Consider the following 18,721-nt stretch of genomic DNA (forward strand, 5'->3'; position numbering starts at 1 on the left):
AAAGTTTTAGTTCGGGTGAAAGTCTTACAGAAGGTAACCCTCGGTCTAGCCCTAGCCCATCTGGCTGTCGAGGTTGTAGCGGCCTCGTTTCATCAACTATATCTACAAGGAACGAGCGCCCTGGCACTTGTCTACTTTTCGTAGAGCCCTCGTAGCGCCGCATCCGCCTTATTCGCCTCGTCTCCATCACCTCATTCCGCTTTTCCACTTTCCTTCTGTGTTCCTTTCCATCCGACCCTCATCTCTCTCACTAGCACTCTGCTCTTCCTCCGCTTCGGCCCTTAGGAAAACTCACCCCATCCTCACAATCCCAATAAGGCCACCCTATTTCCACCCACCCACCACCCAACCACCCATTTACCCAACCAGCAAGCTATCTACCTTCTACGACTACTACAACAACTACTCCCTTAGTGCCTTTGCTTTCCTCTTCTCTCTAGTTTTCCCCTCGAAGCAGCTCTTGGCCGCCCACTGGCAACGCCGCCTTCTATCCTAACATCGTCCCCCGACATACTATAGTCCTATAGCCGGCTTTAACCCCTCGACAACTACAACTCCCCCATGGTGTGGGATGAGAAACCAGCACAAGCGAACTCGGGCCTCGGTTTTACCACCGGCATTGTTGATATCGATTTCGGCCTCGGCTACGTGTTTTTCTTGGAAATTTCGCGGCTTTTCTTACCAAAGATTCAACACCATCACCGGCATCCTCATCCTCATCTGATCCTCGGCTCCCAGCCCCACCCAACCACGGCGACGATCATGCCAGTGAGGATGCTGATGGGTATAAATATATACGTCACTTTTCTTGGAATAACGAGAAAAAAGTACGAGGGTGAAAGACGAGGGTGACACTGGCTGATCGTTGAATTTATCGATGTCGACTTGTTAGTCCACCAGCCACCAGTACGATGGATTGCCGCAAGCGCATATCGTCATACTTATTATATACTTTTATTTTTATTCCCACAGGAAAATCGAGATACCGAAAAATAATTTATCGCTGCCTCTGCTCTCTTTTAATAATTTCTCCTCCGAGTAAATTATCATCTGATAAACTCTGTCTATTTCCACATAATTACCGAACTTTAAATAAAATTTTCATGTCTGACCAGCTTGGCTTCTTCTACTGGTGAATTAATTAGACAATCGAGTGTCAATATGATTATTATCGTTAACACGAATAAAAATTCGAGTACAGAACAATAAAATAAAGCAATTTGGCACTCAGCTGGCGTCACTTGTTCGATATTTATAAATACCGGCATTTATATATGTTTATATATAGACGTATATGCGCTGCTTTTCTCCTTTATTTTATTTTTATTTACTTTTTTTTGTGTTTTATTTTATCACCGGTAGAGCCGGCGATTAAAGCACCCCTGCGGCCACCCCACGGGCGACGCGCTGACCACGTTATTGGGGTTTAAGTGGCGTAACTCCATTGAATGGCGATTCCGCATTTTCCCCACTGGCTCCGTTCCACTCAGCCTCTCAAATCTATTGTTCTTCTGGGAATACCCCCGTGAAATCTGTCACGGTTCTGTTCTAGTCTACACTCCGACGGTACTCGCTCTCACTCCCGGTGTACTCATTGTACTTTCGAAAGCTAATATCGTACATCGTGCTTCAATAGCTCTCAGTATTCAAGTTCGCTTCGCGCATCCTGGATTATCATCCTCACCCTCATCCTCATCCTCATCTTTATATCTCTCTCTCTGTATATATATATATATTTATTATACCTACGTATATTTCAATTCATAGCCTCATACAGAACGTACATTGGTTGACAAACTTGGAACAACAAAATCCCATCACCGTGTGCAGACTCGGCACCCACACACGACACCGACATGTGAGACTCACTCAACACCATTGAGAGCACACGGTGTGCATGAGTATTTTAAGAAATTTAAAATGTCAATTTCGAGAGTTGAGGGTGCGCTCATACATGCCGGGAAACCAACGACAGCGAGTACGCAGAGAGCAAGAAAGACGAGAGGAGAAGGAGAGAGGGAGAGACGGGGGTTGAAAGTAGTAAGAGCTGTAATGGTGGGTATATAGCCGAGCCAGGGGTTTGAATAGTTTAAAGTACCACTACGAGAATGGAATTGTAAATTAATGCAAACCTTGTGACCAGTGTAATTCGCATGGAACAAAATCGTTGTGCAGATCTCTTATTTCCTCGGCGTTGTATATCCTCGGTGGGGTGGGTGCTGGTAAGAGTAACCCGAAATAAGTCGGGATGCCGGGTCGAAATGAGGAAGAGAGAGAGAGAAAGAGGTAAAGAGCGACACGGGGATGAGAGGAAGCAAAGAACGTAAAGGAAAATGAGAGATGTGTTATATAAAGAAGAGAAGAAGGAGCGTAGAGGTAGTGCAGAAGTCGTATAGAAGAGAAGAGAAGAGAAGAGAATAGAATGTACTTTCCACCCTGGTGTAGGTCCGAGCCTGAGGGTAGCACATCTAGCTGCACACACCAGTGTGAGGGATGATTTTGGAGATAGCTCGAGGGTCGCTCTCTACTACTCAGAACGTAGGAGTTGTTGGCAACGCAGAGATGAGAACCCGGGGCGGCTGCGCGGAGTCGAGGGGCGAGGGTGCACAGGACGGAATAGAACGAAATGGAATGGGACGGGTTGGGAAGAGATGGAATGGGATGATGGGATGAGATGGGATGGGATGTGGGTGGCTGGGTTTGCGAAACGGGAGTTTTAGGGTGGCTTACTCTCTCTGGCAGAGAGAGGAAGCAAAGGCAGGCTACAACGACGAGCACTGGAGTTGGAGGTGAGTCTGCAGAGTCTTTGGAGGGTGAGTTTGGCGCCGAGGTGTCGGTCTTTCTCTCCATGCCGCGGCTACAGCTCTCTTCCCTCTTCCTCTCTCTCCTTACCACCCTACTGCTCCGCTTTACCCTCTTTACCACCGTACACTCGCTTTTCTCTCCTAACTTGAGCCACCCAGCCACCCACCCGGTGGAACTACTACTCCCTTTCAGACTCCCACTTTACTCCCACTAGCTTTCATCCTCCCAACCGCTTTTCCTCTCTATTCCTTTCACTATCTTTCTCCCTCTCTGTCTTTCCCTCTTGCGCGCTCTCTCCCTCTCTTTCTCGTTAAACTATACCTCTGCTGCTGGTGCTACTTCTTCTACTTCTACTTCTACTGCTTCAACTACTGCTACTGCTGCTGCTACTGACGCACACCTTACGTCTATCCTCATCCTCACTCTTCTCGTGCGAATCAAAATAAATTATTTATAGACTAGAAGAGCCTCGGCAATTTGGTGACACACTCTGCGCTTTTTATATTTAACTTTTGTCTTGTAAATTAGCTATTCACTGATTTTACGACCAGTTATCACGTCAGTTAACTATCCGCGACGAGTTATTGATATTTTTTAACCCATTTCAGTAAAATGTGCCACATGCCAACGTCCAGAGCTCCTTTAAAATTCATTTCCCAGAATAATCAATACCGACTGCCCCAAAACCCGATAATTAAATATTTAAAATTTAAAAACCCAATTGAAATTACTGACTTTTAATCACCACCGAAAAAAGTTTACGGAGTAAAATTAGTGAAAAATTCAAGCGATTAAAAAAAAGTTTACTCTTTTCTTTTTATTTAACTAAAAAATTGTCGTCGATTCCCATTCCCCGAGGTAAGAATAAAATTTTTCGTAAATTCACGAGGCATTTGTTAAAAGAAAGTGCCAGCGAGTAGTCTGCTCCCGAGGGGATAAAGGAGTAGTGAATTTCGTCGCGACCAACGATGAAACTCGGATATGCTGAAATACGAAAGGGGTTACTAATTCTCAAATAATGAAGGGACGAATCACGATCCCCTTTATCTTATTCTTATTCCCCCCTCTCTCCTTCCCTTTTACTTTTACCCGTCTTATAGACTCGTGAATGGCCCTGTCGTCTCTTCGTCCTCAGCTTAATTTACTTTATTATTATTATTTTTTTTTTTTTCTTATACTTTTAACTTGCACTTGGCCTTTCTTATTCGGAAAACGAGTGACACGCTTTGTCCGAAACAATGTCACGGAGATAAGAGCAAGTCAGTCTTTCAAAATACCCCCCCTCTCTTTACAAATATACACATACATATTCAAATATTAAGCTCACAAATATCGACACCCACACACCAAAGTTTCTCTTCAAGAAGCCATAGATTCACAAACATACATCTAAATATATATATATATACTTTCGTTAACTCTTTAGAGCGATTAAGGAAACATAGGGGTGGGATGTTTAACCCTTGTTGTTCTCTATTTAGTTTTCTCTTTTCCTTATTCTTCATTTTCTCATTCTCATTCTCATTCTTCTCCTTTTTCTTTTCTTCCTTTTCTCCTCTTGAAGCATTCTTACCAGCATCATTCCCCTTATTTATTATTATGTAATTTATTCCAGTGCCCCCAGCGCATTAAAAGGCAGCGCACACCCCAGTACTTTTCACTCTTGGTAATTTCATCTCCGTAAAGCCCTGATCCACCACCGCACTCTGACTAAAAACTTTTTCATCAGCAGAAAATTATCCGTCAAGTACCCCGTGCATTTACCCGGTTCTTCGAGTACATTACGATACGACAAATAAAGACGCCACTGGGGTATCAATTATCAATTATCTCTCTGACCGTGATGTCTTGCCGCGGCTCTGTGTCAGCGTGCCTCGGAAACTGATGCGCGGATGAATGCGACAGCTATAAATAGACAGGAAAAACGGCGGAAAAAATATGAATAGATAAAGAGTTTATTGAGTTAGTCGAGAGTTATTTGCTTAACGTACGTTACGCACCGGTGGGTTGGGTAAGTAAAAGTTCCTTCGGATATGACATTTCCCCTGCGAGGAAACCATATTTATATTAAGAAGGAAGCCGTATTTTTTAGTACGATCGTCACACAATTTAATGCCACCGACTAAAATTAGATTCTTTTCGTTATTTATTCTCTACAGTTTAACCTTTCGCGTAAATAAGAGGGACAGGCACATGTGTGCAAACACTTTTTATTCTTAAACCCAGGATAAAAAATTAAATGCCCTCATTTTTAGTGTAAATTCCTAGTCCCTAACTCAGGGACACACTGCGCTGAGTGTAAGAGAGAAAATGTTGGAACAACGCGTAACGCCCGGTTTTATACAGAGGAAAAGCACTTTTCCTCGTATTACTTAGTATCCTGGAAGCTCAACTTTCATTCGAGCGGAACGTGCACGATGCTTTTGAGCCTCCCACACCCCACAGCTCACACCCCACACCCAAAACCCCAGACTCAGTGCTCTCGAGAGCTAACACAGTGTTAGCTGTTATACTATGCTATTTTATATCTTACACAGAGAAACTCTCATCTTACCCAGGCTCGGCATCATGACGACGACACACATAATCATGCTGCTACTCTAAAGTCGCAACCCCTTAGTTGTTGCCAGGGCACACCTGCACACCCAAAGCATTACACAGTCGACGAGTATTTCGCACTTTCTTATGCATAACTTAGTCTTCTGCGCGTACTGAAATCTAGAGTGGGTCTCCAGCATCAGCATCAGACCAGAACACCGGCACGAGAAGAACAAGAAGACGAAGATGAAGACGAAGAAGAAGGAGAAGTAGAAGACGAACTAACGTCGACGGTAACTGTAAGTTGGAATATTTCAAGTAAAGGTCAAACTTGTTCCATAACTCCGGTGGCAAGTCGGAGAAGTTGGTCTTCTTTGAAGTATGCATATGGTATCCGAAGCACCTGATAATTTTTTATGCTTTATTTGACAATACATTTACATATTTATATATGTATATATCTAGCTGGAGATAGCTGTATATATGTGGATATATATATAGGAACGTAATACAAGGGTGAGTAGTCTGAGACGCAGAGAAGCCACCCTCGTTACTGCTCTGTCTCCCTCAACTACTCTCCTGTCCTCTCCTGCCCCTAGAGCTGTGAGCTCTCCCTCTCATTCTCAACCCTCTGCAGAGCCCTCCGCCCTGTTCTGTAACCGTCGCTCCAACTACCACTCTACCCAACCCCTTGGTGAAGGTGGGTGCGCCCTACTGGCGCCTGAATCATCCCGCCACCCACCTCAACCCTCTGACTACCTCCCGCTGGGTGAAAGTGGGTGAGCGAGTGACTGAGAGCTTGAGCTTTCGGTGGTAGTGCCACGGGGATCCGAACTATGTGTGAGGGAGACAACGAGACATGGCGTCGAGCTAAGAGAGCCGAGGACGGAGGTGGTGTGAGACGGGTGAGCGTTGGCAGGGTAACGACGCGGGGACACGGGGGCTTAAATGAGAGCGAGTGAGAAAGAGACCCAGCAGAGTTGAGGATTAAAGAGCGAGAAAGAGAGAATGAGTTGTAGAGTGACGAGGCCGAAGCCAGAAGAGGACACCCAGGAGGGAGAGACGAATTCGAGTAGCACAAGGTATAAACCACTACCCGTACTTGAGAGGGTTGCTCAAGGGGACCAGAGAACTTGCGAGCAAGTAAAAACTCAGGGTGTGAGAAGGAGAACACCCGGAGGGGTATAAGGCTTCACTAATTATTTTTTGTCGGTCGCACGACAGGGGTGCGCCTGCCGGGAATGACTGAAATTAAATGAATGAGTACCCCGCGAAAGGGAGGCTAGAAGGGGGCTAGAGGGACTGATGGCATAACGGGAGTGAGAAGAGGGTTGAAATTACGACTACGGGGAGCGCAAATGCCGAGCCAAAGGATTATAAATAGACTGTTCATTTTTAACTCTTTTTTATTTTATTTCATTTTTACATAAAACTCAAGTGCGAAAGTATTGAAGATTTCCAATGCGTCGACGGGCTCCCATTATTTTTCATCAGTTTCCAACTTCCGGAATTGATGCGCTGCCACCAGCTCGGAAAAAGTTGAGCTATTCGAGCCCGAAACCGACGGCGGTCTGGTTTGTGCGCAGCGGACGTAGAACAGAAATTCGGTTATTTTAAAAATTGGTTTCGTGTGTACGAGTAGATAATTACGCGTAAGGTAATTCTTGCTCGAACATACTCGTCATATATGCTCACGTTAATCGGTATCGTGATCGTTACACTCAACGCGATATGCGGTAATGCCGGTGGACTAATCACAACGCCGGTGCACATGCACAGTTGTAGATGCCATTGGTGTGGTTGGGAGGGTGGGTTAACGATAGTATGTAATCCAACCGCCCTGCACGTCTAATTGGATCCTACTTCTCTGAATAAATACCGCATCGATAGAATCGATCAATAATGCTGCTAATGTTCATTATAATTTACACCTCTTGTACAACTAATGCTCACTTTTATCTTCTATACTTGCTACTGTTACTTGTAAAATCAACCCCCCCCCCCCCCAACCATTTTTTCTAAATAATTTAATTTTTATTTTTACGCCTCATAGATGACAATAAAATTGACAGCAATAAGATCGAGCCAGATAGATTCAGACTCAATTGACTTTTATCTTTTTGCGGCTCATTTTGCCTCACATTTAAAATTTTTTTCTTTGGATCGTTGATACGAAATATTTAATTGGGGACTGAAATTTTTTCGTAAGAGACCCGTTTTGCCTCGGCTTTGAGAATGGGGCAAGTTGATCAGCCTGGCACTGCGACAGATTTAAAATTTTCAGTGACAAAAAAAAAATCCAATTACCTGTAATTCTTTTTACTATTTTAAAAAAACTCATACAATTGATGAATAAATTTTTTTTCTGTGACCCATTTTACCAGTCAGTTTTTTCACATGTCAATAAAAAAACAAACCCTAAAAAAAAACTTCTTTCTATTCCTGATCCTGAAAATTTCAAATTGGCCGCACTACCCGCAGTTTTCTGCGAACTGTAACTAAGAATTTTTAAACAAAAATTTTCTGGTCTCTAAAACTGTCTCACTTTGCCCCGCTTTCTTACATATCCATAATATTTTATTTATATACATACATAATATATATAAGATTGCAGTAAGGTTTAATGATAGCAATAGTAATACTTAGGGAGAGATAATCACCCGTCCTTAGTAGGTCACAGGTATTGTGTGTCGGATGACACGTAAGAGCAAACTTCTATTTCCTCAGCTGTCTTATACGATGCCGTTTCTACGACGTGTTACACGATGTTACATGATGCACTTTGCTATATACATATATATACATATACTCGTATATGTTCAAAGCATGAGAGCCCAATACAAGGGAACCGGATGGTAGGAACGTCCTTTGAGCGTCTCGCAAGCTCAATACTACGTCGTACTCAAGAGAGAGTGTGAGAGAGAGGTAAAGAGAGTGTAGTGGCAGGAATAGTGGCAGCAGTAGCAGTAGCAGCAGGAGTAGTAGTAGTGACTTCCACCTTGGTTGTCGGTTTCCTCCCCCACGGTTTCGAGTTGGCAAAGAGTAGGTAGGGTGGCAGGATGCTTGCTGCCAGCAGCTTATATAGAAGGGTTGAGAGCAGAACAAGAGAAGGAGGTGGAGGGAGTGGGTGGTGGGTGGCGGGTAGCGGGTGGCGGGTTGTAGATTGTAGAAAGGGTGTTTGTTCGGGGTGATAGCATAAGACGACGGTGACGTGCAGCCCTGCCATGCCAGTCTGCTATGCTACTTGGCTGGCTTTCTCCTGGCTGCCTGACTGCCACTGTGTAACTCGAGGGTCGTCGTTTTAGCTCTTGGTTTTGCTCTTTCGATGTATTGGTGAGGAACAAAGTGTGGCTTGTTGTTGGTGTATGAGAAAATACAATACTGGCCAGGGGCTAGCAACTCTACTGGTTTCAAACCTCTTTTAATTATATTTCATATTTTTTTTTATTTTTTCTCTTTACAGCGTTTAAGAGCTGAGTTATTTATTTTTTTTTCTGTTGATGGAAACTGCTTGATAACTTTTTTTATCGATATATCGAGACAAAGGGCGTCCAGAGGATTTAAATAATTTAAATCTCGACTTATTGATTTTGTAAACTAGTTCCCCAGTTAATCTTTATCGTTCCTCCCTAGACCGCAATAAAAAATCAATGACCACCTGTTTTGCACATAATGCCAAGCGGAGTAGCAGAAGAGATACTGCAGCGATTGGTATGGTCAGAAAAGATTAAATCCCTAGTCACGGGAGTGTAACGCAGCCAACGGTCCTGTCAGTTTACATCAGGATGCAAAACCATTGGGAGCATGTTTGCCGGAACCCTATGGTTTACCGATCGCTACACCCTAGCACTCATACCTTCGCTCATTGCAATACCAATACCGAGGGATGCTGGTACTGTTGGCGAAACCACCCAACCCTTTGCATTCACCCGAGTTTCATTCCGTCGTCCCTATACACTGGAATAGAACAGACTACATCCGCAGCGCGAAAATCCACGTCACCTACTCTCTTGCATACGGACATGAGTGCGCCTAAACGTGGCATTGCCGGTCCCCGTTCCCCAACGAGCGCATCCCTTCGGTATGCCTCCTCCGTTAGAGGGTCTTCTGACAGTAAATCGATCGAACGGTATAATTTATACCACCTCCTGTTGCCTACCGGCGTCGCTCACCCCCTTGTCTTCTATACCTATACCTATACCCACAGCCAACCAACCAACCAACCCCTTTTGCACTCTATATTCCTCTGCTCGTTTCTCCTCCAGCTCCAATTCTACCTCTGCCTCCTTGTCCCCGCGAGCCGCTCTCGCTCAGTCGTGTTCTCTCTGAATAGTCATTGCACGAGAGTTTGAGTTTGAGTAGTGTACCGAGGGGGATGCCACTGGTGCTCGTCGAATGACCGTACGAAGCTGGTGTGTGTTGATGTACGTGTGCGTGGATATGCGCTGAGTGGATCACACGGGGGGGTGGCCATCGGCCAGCACGAATGGCGCTCCGACGGCCAAGGGATGCACCAGCCTGAATAGGAGGGTGCTTGTCACTCTTCAACAGTTCTCCCGAGTATTTATGACCATATTCCTATATATATATATATCTACACGCATTTATAAATGTGAGTGGATATGTCAATGTGTGTGCGATGCCTCTCCACATGGTTCATATTTGCGGCGAGGCTTAATGCAAGCTTTCAATCTAGTTTATACTTCCCCCAGCAAAATATCTTTTTACCCAATTTTATTTTTATATTTAATTTACCCGCCACAAATAGCTCCCCTTCGATCGGATAACAAGCTAAAGTTATCCAGAGAGTACCACAGCATAGGAGAGTCCATTTGCTCCTCGGAGCGGGACGCGGGCCGTTTAAATACCGAGAATCGGCAAACAATCTGCGACATTAGTGCTCAGGTCCTTGATAGAACTATCGGCAGACAGTTGTGGGAATCGTTCGCATGTGATATTAGCGGCTATTGGGGTCATTTGAATCAATTATGTTTCCGGTCGCTGGAGATAGCCCAGGGAATTAGTCACTATCGTCAACCTTGCTGTGTCCCAGCCCTTCCTCGTCGCCGCGCACCTCATCGTACCCCTGTGTCCGCGTAAAGTTTGATAACAACCCCTTTCTCCACTACTTGCGTAACATATAGCTCCCGGGGTTTGGGTCAGTTTGAATTCGACGCCTCGTTGATTTACGTCTCTGCATATCCACAGACTAAAATCCGACCACACAGTACACGCACACGTGTCCCTGATGTTCCACCCTCACTCTCCATATGCGCAATACCCAATTATGGTGACCATTTCATCTGACGATTGCAATTACGATCCAAGATATTAATTGTCTATATTTTTTAATTCATATTTATTTTAATTATCAATGACTGATGGCTATAAATACACTCGCACCCACCCACACACACACAAACACACTGTTTATTATAACAAATGCTGGGACATTTTATCAACACGATAATGACAATTATTATTATCGTTATTATTGCCATTGTTATAAATGGCATTTGGTTTTTATATTTTTATTTTATTTAAACATTCATTTGTATGCGTTATTGTCAGAAATTTATTGATGACACGTTGCATACACAAGTGAAATGACGTTTTCACACGTGCTCAACTAATATACAACCCATCACACAAACGGCTGCTAGTATAATTCAGATAATCTTTTGTACGAGCGAGTGTGGGCTCCGAGCTGAGCCGAGTGTGGGTGGGCCTTGTTTGGCATTTACGTCGGGGATGCGGATGTGCCGCACACATATATTTATATTTATGTATATGTATATGTATAGATGCACTTTAGCGACATAGACAGTGCGATGAGTAGAGTGACGTTGTTCAGAAACGAGGATATTCTAGTACAGAGTACGGTCTATCCAAAGGGGTTCTCAAATACTTGATTGACTTGTTTGTGAAGCTCATGTGCGTGAGTTTTTCTGCTCGTTTCGTTTATCACGTGAAAGAGTTGTGTATACATGTCACGAGAGCTCGTGTACATAAAATGCCTTTTTTTCATTTATTTTATTTTTTTTCTGCGTAAATTTAATGACAAGGTTTTGTACGAAGTTATTCTAGGCAGCGTTAAATATAAGAGGTCCCGAGTATTCCTCGTAATTATGGATATAATTTGGCGTTGCGAGGCCCAGAGAAAAGGATAGCGAGGGGTGAAAACGACGGGGTAAAAATTGTAACGAAGAGTAGAGGCTCGGAGTGAGAGGGAAGAAAAGGTAGAGGTAAAACGGAGAAAGAGTACGAAGCTCTGCTCGTGCTTGCCGCGTCTGCCGTCTTTTAATTTTAATTAAAGTAACTTTCGGTCGGGAAACGACGTCGAGGCCGCATTTTACCAATGACGACTTGCTCGACGGGAGGGAAGGTTTTACACACTAATGTATACATGTATTTATATATACATATATATTGAGTTGAAAGAAAGGGAGCAGTACAGAGTGCAGAGAAAGGAAAGGGATCAGTTGTTGGAGGTGCTACTGCCTCCCGGTGAAACAGATGTCTGACGTTGTACCAACTCCGAGTTGCTTGACGCTCGCGTTTTTTTTTGCACTCGCTCCCTGCTCGGAAATTCAAAGCCGTTTTTTTTTTGACAGCCAGGTGGATGGCTCTGCGAGCTAGAGTCTGAAAAAAGGTTGAAAAAATTACGGGTGAAAAATGAGAGAGAGAATAAAAACGGGAAACAAAGGCTGAATAATTTGGTAGGTTAAATTTAGCTGTTATTTTGTTTGGTTGCCTTATTCGGTATATTTTTATAGTTATTAGGATAACACTCTGGCAGGATGACAGTTTGGAATCGGGTTTTGTTGAGTGTGTACGGTATGATATGACGGTTGCAGCAATTTACAGATGATATTTGGCGTTTGAATTTAAAAGTGCCCTAACCACGGAACGTAACACTTTGTCGGGTGGGCGAATTGAACGATGACGCATGCACTGCGCTGCCAGTGAAGCGTGAGGATCACATCGCACACTATTACTACCACTACTACTACTACTACTACTACCACTACTACTGCTGCTACTACTATTACTACTACTAGTATTACTATTACTGCTGCTACTGCTCTACAGTATCGAGGTACTCGACGATATTCTGAATTTAATGCGTTTCAGGGTTCCAACGAGCGAGTGAAACAAAGAGCGGACTAGGGTGCAGCCCGCTGGTGTAAAAGAGATGGAGATAGAGGAGGGTATGGTCAAAGCCACCCCTCGGTTGATGGGGTAGGGTGTCGGGAGCCGGGTGTAGGGTGTGGGGTGTGGGGTGTGGGGTGGAACTGCACCCCTCGTAGTATATATACATTCACACAGCCTAGAGCCCACACGTGGCCAGGTCGATACGCATGCAAACTCGCCAAGGACTCTATAGCCCGTTCAGCAGCTAGCAAGCACACTTGTCCACTGCTGCAAAATCTATAACGTCCGTTTATTTTTACCTTAATTATACTTTCATCCCCAATTTACCGGTGTCCCGGGCATTATGATTTAAATCCCCCTAATGATGTCAGAGTTCAATTAAAATAAAAATAAAAATAAAAAGTAACCTGTGGACAAAATAAATAACAACAGGAACCCGTCCACGTACATCCGTAATCAATATCAGCGAGATCGAGCCTCGGAGTATAAAAACGCGTTCCATTGAAACTAATCGGATGATTTTATCGGTTGGTTAGCTACATTGGGGATCGATTGCCCCTACGTTAGCGTCATTCGTTATCGCCGAATCGACGGGTAGAGAAAAAAATAAAGTAAAGTAAAATAAAGTTAAAAAGTGGGAGGAAACAAGTCACACGCCCGGAGGGTAACTCGTGCGCATCAGAGTGGCAGAGCTACGGAAGCTTGTGAAAAAGCTATGAACGAACCAACGAAATGACTACGACGGCTGGAAGAGATGATGAGTGTGTAGAGGGAGAGAAACTATCTATCTATCCATATATCTATAGATATATATGTGCAGAGGAAAAGGAGCTCAACCCCCCGGAGCATTTAATCCGTAACTTTGGCATTTCCATCCCTCTCGGGGAGAAAACGTATTCTCTTTGGTTTTCCACCACGTGACAATAAGTTTTTCCCCAGTTGCATAGTCCTGTCAACCAAGACACAATTGGCACGCGGGTCCATCTCCGTCTCTTTCTTCTACGCTTCCACGCCCGCACACACATGCACTCGTCACATCTACGCGGAATCTATCTACACATCTAGGTCTATATATTCAGCAGTGTACGACTCCTACGGCATCAGAACCGCGCCCTTCCTCTCTCTAATACTCTCTATCTCGGGCTCATCCCATTCCCTGTACGCCGTGATTGCACGACCCGAGGGCTATATTGGGATATGCGTATGGATACGATGCGAGGGGGTACTTTCTACTATACAACTCGCATCCTCAACTTCTTGTTCGTGTTCATGTTCATGTTCTATTTCACGTCTTTGACGTCATCCCCATAATCTCGGCTTTGCCTTTATTAATAAGAATTACAAATCTTATACATATATGTATTATGTGTAAGATACAGGAGATAAATGCCTATACCTGGCATATGAATATATGTGTTTGCACAACATTCATATAAATATTTCTAGGCATACGCGTCCGTGGTATTATTGTATTCATTTCTTTGTATGAAAAATAACCAAAATATCGAGGACGCTATTGAATTTACGTCACCGTCGACCTTTTTTTCCTCCCTCGGCGAGCCCTCGAACACGAAAAATGACTTGAGAAAAACCCTCGTCTTCCAGCGAGCAAGGTAATACCTTTTTTCTTTATTTCTTTCATTCTTCTTCCTTTATTCTTTCCTCGGGTTTTTATTTTCTTGGCCTTTTATTTTTTTCTTGGAGCTGCCATTCGGTGGACAGTCGAGTCCACCATCACCCTCCGAGATACTTTGGCCTTCGCATTCACCCCCCGGATGATCCTAGATTGGAGAGTGGAGTATAAGGGTAGAGGCGACCCTCCGCTATAACTTCGCTCCCGGGTGCCGGGGTGAGGGGGTGAGGGGAAGGGAAGGGTAGAAAGGATATTACGAACAGGACGTCGAGATATCTAGCCACCCCTCGGCTCCGAAGCTCCGGGTCTCTACCAGCTCAACTACAGGCTCAACCAGAGCACTTCTATATATACATATACATATATATATATACTGACGTTACGCACGGGTATTCAAACGCTCTGACTTGAATCTCCAATGACATTGTTGGGTTCTTTTTTACTTTTAAACTTAAACAGAATAAAGTCGCGCCAGAATGTCATTGACAACACAGACCTGACAAATGCCAACAGTCATTAATTTTATTAAACTTTATTATTTTTTTAATTTCACTAGTTTGCATAATTTTATACCCGACCCATCTCCACCACAATTTAAACTCTGGGAACAAAGATAATTAACTTTTTTTTTGTTTCCCCGTACAGTGCAAATATTTACTTTAGGAACTGAGTTATTTTAAAAATCTTTTAATTTAATCGACTGACCACGTGGACCCGGTCCGTAATTTTACTCCTGATTGGAAGAAATTCCGATAAAAATTATAATTAAATATCATAAAGCAGGGGGTTGAGTCTGAGGCTGGTGGAACCGTGTGTTGCATCCTTAATGTCTTCCTGCCTGACTAGGAAAATGGAAGTTAAGTTTTCGCGGCTCGTAAACCATCTCGGCCTCCGACTCCCTTTACTTATTCCTCATTCTCTGGGGTTTGTCCGTACAGAGTAGAGCAGAGTAGAGTAAACCAGCGGAGAAAAGACAAGGGCGGAGATGAGGCGAGGCAAAGAGCACAAGTTGGTTCTGTTCCGTTGAGCTGTTCGTTGAAATCCCCGCAGCGGCACCAGGGAGATGCCTAATCATTCTGCAAAGTTTCACCCTCTCGCTAATTACTCAGTGGGTCCAAGGCGAATAAAAGTGGATAGAAAAATCGATAAGACCTTTCTTTAAACAACTTTTGAGAATTACCTTCTTCGACATCTATATTCATAAACGGAAGTATGTATATGTACAAGTGATTGATGTTCATCTTTTATTTCAGTACATCCCTGAGAGCACCCGAACAACTGAAATGATTCTTCGATTTTTATATCTTTATATTTGTAATAAAGGAATCTCGTGCTTGTATTTGTCTCTGTTACAACAAAGTGAGTGAAAAAAAAAGAATGAAAAAGTAACGAAAAAAAAAGATACGCAGAAAGAAAGCACGAAGGAAAAAAAGGAGAAAAAGAAAAAGAAAATGGAGACAGAGATAGAGTGCGGGTATATATGTATATATATATAGATATATATTTGTACGTCGTGGTGGGTATAACCGGGGGATGAATCAGTGCTCCTTGGACCGCACTGGACGTAGCCTCCACCCACATCTGAGTTCGCCTCAGCAGCCCTCCACCTCACTCGCACCCCATCTATCCATCCATCCACCCGCCACCCCATCATCCGCTATATACATCCAGCAGAGCACCTCCCACGTCTCCTCCTCACCCCAAAGTCATCAGAGTAGAAGAGCAGAGCTAGCGAAGTAACCCTCTGGTCTGAACCTTCATCAACGGGTCTCTGCCGACCCCACCTTTATCAAGAACCCCCAGCTCAGAAACTCCTTTGCCCCTCGTAGAGCTTTTCCCCCTTTGGCTCTCACCGCTCACCCTCTCACTGAATCCCCTTTTCTTCGAGAAGCTTCTACTGCTGTTGCTGCCGGCTCTCTCTCGCTGTCAGACTCTAGGCAGTCGCGGTCTCTCTTGTTGGCACGTCTCTCATCTCTCGCCAGCGCTTTTATACCTTCCCTTTACTTGGAACCCTAGATTAACGGAACCCTTCCGCCGCCGTCGAGAAAAGGGAGCGCCGTTTCGACTCACCTAGCGTGAAGGTGCTCTCTCACACGAGAAGAAAGATGAAAAAAAGAGAAAAAATAAAATAATAAAAAAAAAAATACAAGAAAAAATATAAGGTTAGATCGGACAAAAGAGAAACTAAGCTTTGTGCTTTTACCGTAAATTATTTTATCCTTGTTTTTATTTTTTAAAATTGTTGTTTTATTTTCGGAACTTGGGTCGGTGGGATTCGAACCTGATAACCTATCGAGGACTCGAGAATATCAGTGAACATCATCCCGGATTTCTAATACTGAAGCTCAATTCGGTCATAAGCCGCTTTCATGTTTTGCCTATCCAAAGTGGGGAGAGACTGATTGTCTGGTATTCAATTGCATAATAAATATACCAAACAATACAGTATAATAGTTGAATATATTACATGATAGTGAGCCTATTGAAAACCTATCCTCTAATTAGTCGGCTCAACGACGTAATCCCAAAAATGTCGGTAGCAGTACTCGAAAAAAAATTTATAGTTTTTTAAAAAATCAGCGTGTGGCTAGAGAAGCAAAAAACGATTCGAAATCTGGTGATTCCTTTTTCTTAAGGAAAAAATTAACCAGCTTTAGAATATTTTTTCAATTATTTCAATTATTTTTTTACTCGAAAAATGTTTTTTTTTTATGGAAATTGAGGAAAACGAGAACTTGATTACAAAAATTGCTATCACGAATTAAAATTTTTTTTTTTAGCCCGCGTAAATAATTATGAACACTAAGAAAAGTAAAAAATGTAAGAGAGTTTTCAAACCAACCACATATAGTTTACCGGAAAACACACTTTATTACTATATAAAAAAGCTGATGCTCTTATAAATTCAAAGAGATAACTCGAAATTATTATGAACCATAAGGAAAATTATTTCAATAAAACCAACGAATTCTTAAATCAAAAGTATAAGGGAGACCGGGGCACGACGGTCCTCTTAAGCCGATAATTATTTTTTATGGCTTTTAATCTATAGGTCAACCTAATTTGGACCTTTCTTAAGAAAATCCATTGAAGTTTTACCAAAACTAAAAAAAAAAATTTTTTTTTGGGGCACGACGGTCCACCTCCAAAAAAAGCTAAAAAACATTTTTTTTTTTTTTTTTTTTTTTTTTTTTTTTTTTTTATTGAAAAAAAAGATTTCAGCACAAACATACTATTTCCGTACCTTTATAATCCCATAGATTTCAAATTTATTAAAAAAAAAAATTTATTTGGCTGATATAACCAGTCATATTGAAATTTTTATTTTTTTATTTTAACCACAATTTAATCCGTTGACCTAAAAGAGCTTTAATCAATAAATTTTTCAAATTCATTTTAGCTTAGAAAAAAAAAAATTTTTTGTATCAAATTTCTTCTTGGTGGTTCATTTTGCCCCAGATATCGCAGATCAGCTTAAAATATCTTTAAAACATCAGAGGTATCATGATTTGACTGAAAATGCGAAAAAAAAATGTTTACAAAATGCCCCAGTCTCCCCTATTTCACTGGTGATCAATAAATTTTCTCTTTCAAAAAGATTTTTTTCGCTCAATATTCATAAATGTTTTCTGAAAGTTTGTTGTTGCCTCAAATGGCCGAGTTTTGAAACATTCGCCCTAATTTTCATACAAAAACTCTGATTATTATCATAATTTCAGGCTCATTAATTCCGTGCGGCGGCACTTAAAACTTGAAGCAAATATTTTTAGCGACATATCAGTAGGACGTAATCTATGAATTATAAACGAATAATATCCATGTCCGCGTAACATTTCATCCTCATTAGAATTTCGAGTCTCGACAGCCCGAATTCATGGGTATTCGACGCTGAAGTCGCAGTGGCAGTCACAGTAGTCGGTACTAAACCCGTGATTGTGTAGTAACACTACTAAACAACACAGCTATATAAACTAGCTCTGGTGCAGAACATTTACTCGCTCACATAGACCCAAACAATTCTCCAGGCTCTTGACGTCATGTAGAATTCTGGTTCTCTGGTTACTGGAGAGTGCAGTCGTATTTCAATGGCCTTTATGTGTACTACACAGATCTCTGTGCTCATTCCCTCCTTCTCTCTCTCTCTCACTCTCTCCTTCTCTCTCTCTCACTACTCTCCATGATTTGAAACGTCCTAATTTTCTGACGACTACGACGACGCACCGTCACCACGCGTCATTATCATCGGCGGCCAGTAAACGACGTATATAACCGCCGGTGAATCCATAAGCCGCAGTAACGCGCTCTTGCAATCGTCCATACTCTCTCTACTCTGGTTGTCGGCGTGTCTAGAGTTTCCCATCCTCGGGACATCGTCGCTTCATATATATATGTGCCATCGCACATTCGAATGCACTTAAATATCTATATATACAAGTATACACCCAAATATATATATATATGTATACGAATGAAGAGATACATGTGGATACGCGGAGGCGTATATTAGCGCGTACGAGGTCGTATCTAGCCGTAGATTACGTCCAATTTGATAGCGGACGGCGTAGTAGGATGGGTGAGGTTGAAGGGTAG

Source organism: Microplitis mediator, chromosome 1, assembly GCF_029852145.1.
Source record: "Microplitis mediator isolate UGA2020A chromosome 1, iyMicMedi2.1, whole genome shotgun sequence".
NCBI classification, from domain to species: domain Eukaryota; kingdom Metazoa; phylum Arthropoda; class Insecta; order Hymenoptera; family Braconidae; genus Microplitis; species Microplitis mediator.